This window comes from Salvelinus fontinalis, chromosome 23 (assembly GCF_029448725.1).
Source record: "Salvelinus fontinalis isolate EN_2023a chromosome 23, ASM2944872v1, whole genome shotgun sequence".
NCBI lineage: Eukaryota > Metazoa > Chordata > Actinopteri > Salmoniformes > Salmonidae > Salvelinus > Salvelinus fontinalis.
Genome location: NC_074687.1, coordinates 28,354,074 through 28,359,383, shown reverse-complemented (window position 1 = coordinate 28,359,383; position 5,310 = coordinate 28,354,074).

The window sequence follows — 5,310 nt, the reverse complement described above, 5'->3', positions numbered from 1 at the left end:
CTAGACCCAGCCCTGTTTTTATTCCTGAGAAAGCAAATATGTTCAATGACGATGATGACATGTATTGGTTAATTTCAAGAGGAAAAACCTCAGAATGTATCTTATCAGTTGATCAAATATAGTTTGCTTGTACAATTGAGAGTTAATTTTTTTAATAATGAGAGTTTACTACTATAGCACAACAGTAGGCAATAATCCTATTCAAGAGTTGGCTATTGCCACTAGTTCTTCAGCTATGAGAGAGGGGTTTTGCAAGTCATTGTATATGTTTTTCTGTTTTTTTTAAGTCTGAAATAGTTCAATATACACTACTGTTGAAAAGGTTGGAGGTCACTTAGAAATGTCCTTGTTTTTTAAACAAAACATCAAGTTGAACGGAAATACAGTGTCGACATTGTTAATGTTGTAAATGACTATTGTAGCTGGAAACGGCAGATTTTTTTAATGGAATCTGTACATAGGCCAGAGGCCCATTATCAGCAACAATCACTCCTGTGTTCCAATGGCACGTTGTGTTAGCTAATCCAAGTTTATCATTTTAAAAGGCTAATTGATCATTAGAAAACCCTTTTACAATTATGTTAGCACAGCTGAAATCTGTTGTTCTGATTGAAGAAGCAATAAAACTGGCCTTCTTTAGACTAGTTGTGTATCTGGAGCATCAAATCAAATTGTATTTGTCACATGCGCCGAATACAACAGTGAAATGCTTACTTACAGTCTCTAACCAATAGTGCAAAAAGGTATTAGGTGAACAATAGGTAAGTAAAGAAATAAAACAACAGTAAAAAGACAAGCAATATACAGTAGCGAGGCTATAAAAGTAGCGAGGCTACATACAGACACCGGTTAGTCAGGCTGATTGAGGTAGTATGTACATGTAGATATGCTTAAAGTGACTATGCATATATGATGAACAGAGAGTAGCAGTAGCGTAGAAGACAGTAGCGTCGATTACAGGCTCAAAATGGCCAGAAACAAATAACTTTCTTCTGAAATTCGTCAGTCTATTCTTGTTCTGAGAAATGAAGCTATTCCATGCGAGAAATTGCCAAGAAACTGAAGATCTCGTACAACACTGTGTACTACTCCCTTCACAAAACAGCGCAAACTGTCTCTAACCAGAATAGAAAGCACAGTGGGAGGCCCCGGTGCACAACTGAGCAAGAGGACAAGTACATTAGAATGTCTAGTTTGAGAAACAGACGCCTTACAAGTCCTCAACTGGCAGCTTCATTAAATAGTACCTGCAAAACACCAGTCTCAACGTCAACAGTGAAGAGGCAACTCCTTGATGCTGGCCTTCTAGGCAGAGTTGCAAAGAAAAGGCCACATCTCAGACTGGCCAATAAAAGTAAAAGATTAAGATGGGCAAAAGAACACAGACACTGGACAGAGGAAGATTGGAAAAAAAGTGTTATGGACCGACAAATCTTAGTTTTGAGTTGTTCGGATCACAAAGAAGAACATTCGTGAGACGCAGAGAAGTGAAAAGATGCTGGATTAGTGCTTGACGCCATCTGTCAAGGATGGTGGAGGCAACGTGATGGTCTAGGTGTGCTTTGGTGGTGGTAACGTGGGAGATTTGTACAGGGTGAAAGGGATATTTAAAAAGGAAGGATATCACTCCATTTTGCAACGCCATGCCATACCCTGTGGACGGCGTTTAATTGGAGTCAATTTCCTCCTACAACAGGACAATGACCCAAAGCACAGCTCCAAACTCTACAATAACTATTTAGGGAAGAAGCAGTCAGCTTGTATTCTGTCTATAACAGAGTGGCCAGCACAGTCACCGGATCTCAACCCTATTGAGCTGTTGTGGGAGCAGCTTGACCGTATGATACGTAAGAAGTGCCCATCAAGCCAATCCAACTTGTGGGAGGTGCTTTAAGGAAGCATGGGGTGAAATCTCAACAGATTCCATCAACAAATTGACAACTAGAATGCCAAAGGTCTGCAAGGCTGTAATTGCCGCAAATTCTTTTACGAAAGCAAAGTTTGAAGAACACAATTATTATTTCAATTAAAAATCATTATTTATAACCTAATCAACATCTTGACTATATTTCCTATTCATTTTGCAACTCATTTCATGTATGTTTTCATGGAAACAAGGACGTTTCTAAGTGACCCCAAACTTTTGAACGGTAGTATAGGTTTACACAAGCACTGTGTTTTGTCAACCAAATACCATTAGGTTAGTATAATATCTTTGTTATTAATGAATAACCAGTTTTAGTAGTAAGGAGACACAAAGAGAGAGGGAGAGCACAAGAGAGAAAGAAATAGACCAGTTTTAGTAGTAAGGAGATACTTGACTTTATACAGACACCATAGTGAACTGAGTTGAAGGGCCTCAAATCAGGGCACATGAGTAACTTGACTCCTTTGGCTCGAAAAAGGACAGACTGTGTCTAACTCTGATGAACCAGCCCTGATTTACGTCTCGGTTCCCCATGAAAATAAACTCCATGAATATAGATCCATTATCATTTCTACACAGTTTCAATTTGGTTTTAATTATTTAAAAGAATACTGAGGTTGTTTCGTTTTTTAACTTAAACCACCAGTGGGCCGGATTGGACCCCCTCGTGGGAATATGTTTGACACCTCTGATCTAAAAGTACAACCAAATTCCAATGGAAAAACAATGTTGGATTTTTGGTTTAGTTATCAACAAAATGTGTTATCACTGTGCTTTCAACCATTTAAAAGCACAAGAAAGTTAAAATACAATGTCAGATATTTTGTTTATTTATACAACAATTTAACTGTGCTTCATCTAATAGCGCAACCAAATGACCTGGATTGCAGTTGAGATTACATTAAAAGTTCATAGCGCAAGTTATCAATACTGTTCAAGATTCTGCACAGATTCTTAAAGCAATTGTGAAGACTTCCACAGGCCTGTGACCTTTGCAGCCTTTATATGATTACATAAGAAGACATTATAGTTACATTAGGCCAACCTCAAAATGTGGCCATGGATGTGTTACTCATTTTAAGGTTGAATAACTACTATTACATTAGTTTATAAGATTAGTCTATTTACTGTATTACAAAAATATGACTGCATTTGTGTTTGGTTGACAACGCAACCAAATATCAACATTTAAAGAATGTCCAATGCTTGGATAGTTACATTACAAATTAATTACATACAGTACCAGTCAATAGTTTGGACACACCAACTCATTCAAGGGTATTTCTTAATTTTTTACTATCTATACATTGTAGAATAATAGTGAAGACATCAAAACTATGAAATAGCACATATGGAATCATGTAGTAAACAAAAAAGTGTTAAACAAATCAAAATATATATTTGAGATTCTTCAAAGTAGCCACCCTTTGTCATGATGACAGCTTTGCACAATCTTGGCATTCTCTCAACCAGGTTCATGAGGTAGTCACCTGGAATGTATTTCAATTAACAGGTGTGCCTTGTTAAAAGTTAATTTGTGGAATTTCTTTCCTTCTTAATGTGCTTGACCCAATCAGTTGTGTTGTAGGGGTGGTATGCAGAAGATAGCCCTATCTGGTAAAAGACCAAGAACATTTTATGGCAAGAACAGCTTAAATAAGAAAAGAGAAATGACAGTCCATCATTACTTTAAGACATGAAGGTCAGTCAGTCTGGAAAATTTCAAGAACTTTGAAAGTTTCTTCAAATGCAGTTGCAAAAACCATCAAGCACTATGATGAAACTGGCTCTCATGATGACTGACAAAGGAAAGGAAGAACCAGAGTTACCTCTGCTGCAGAGGATAAGTTCATTAGAGTAAACTGCACCTCAGACTGTAGCCCAAATAAATGCTTCACAGAGTTCAAGTAACAGACACATCTCAACATTAACTGAATTGCTGTAAAGTCACCACTACTAAAGGACACCAATAAGAATAAGAGACTTGCCTGGGCAAAGAAACACAAGCAATGGACATTAGAAATCTGTCCTTTGGTCTGAGTACAAATTTGAGATTTTTGGTTCCAACCACTGTGTCTTTGTGAGACGCAGAGTAGGTAAACGGATGATCTCTGCATGTGTGGTTCCTGATGTGAAGCACGGAGGAGGAGGTGTGATGGTGTGGGAGTGCTTTGCTGGTGACACTGTCAGTGATTTATTTAGAATTCAAGGCACACTTAACCAGCATGGCTACCACAGCATTCTGCAGCATTCTGGTTTGCACTTAGTGGGACTATCATTTGTTTTTCAACAGGACAATGACCCAACACAACTCCAGGCTGTGTATGGACCATTTGACCAAGAAGGAGAGTAAAGGAGCACTGCATCAGATGACCTACCTCCACAATCACCTGACCTCAACCTGATTGAGATGGTTTGGAATGAGTTGGACTGCAGAGTGAAGGAAAAGCAGCCAACAAGTGCTCAGCTTATGTAGGAACTCCTTCAAGACTGTTGGAAAAGCATTCCAGGTGAAGCTGGTTGAGAGAATGCCAAGAGTGTGCATAGCTGTCATCAAGGCAAAGGGTGGCTACTTTGAAGAATCTCAAATGTAAAATATATTTAGATTTGTTTAACATTTTTTTGGTTACTACATGATTCCATGTGTTTGCTTTATAGTTTTGATGTCTTCACTATTATTGTACAATGTCGGAAATATTAAAGATAAAGAAAATGAGTAGGTGTGTCCAAACCTTTTACTGGTAGTATGTTGTGTTCACGTCTCCATCTCAACCAAATAAACATTACGTTTAAGTATAGGACTAAATCTAATCTAATCAAATGCAGTTTATATAAAATGTATTTGATTTAGTCCTATTCTTTAATTTGTATTGTTGTATTCGATGAGACGTGATTTAAATTGTAATCATCAATGATTCACTTGAAGATTATATTTGAAAGAATCCAAAGCTTGAAACCATAGGCCTTTATTAATTGTCTATTTTTAGTTTAACCCTATGTTGAATTGAAACAATAGCTGTTGATGACTTTGCAAATGCTATTTAGGCCTAAATAGTATTATTGATTATACATGCGTTCAACACCATAATGCCCTCGATGATCATCCCTAAGCTAAGGTTCCTGGGACTTAACACCTCCCTCTGCAACTGGATCCTGGCGGGCCACCTTCAGGTGGTGAGGGTAGGTAGCAACACATCTGCCACGCTGATCCTCAACACTGGAGCCCTTCAGCGGTGCGTGCACAGTCCCCTCCTGTACTCCCTGTTCACCCACGACTGCATAGCAAGGCACGACTCCAAACCCATCATTAAGTTTGCAGACGACACAACAGTGGTATGCCTGATCATCGACAACGACGAGACAGCCTAAAGGGAGGAGGTCAG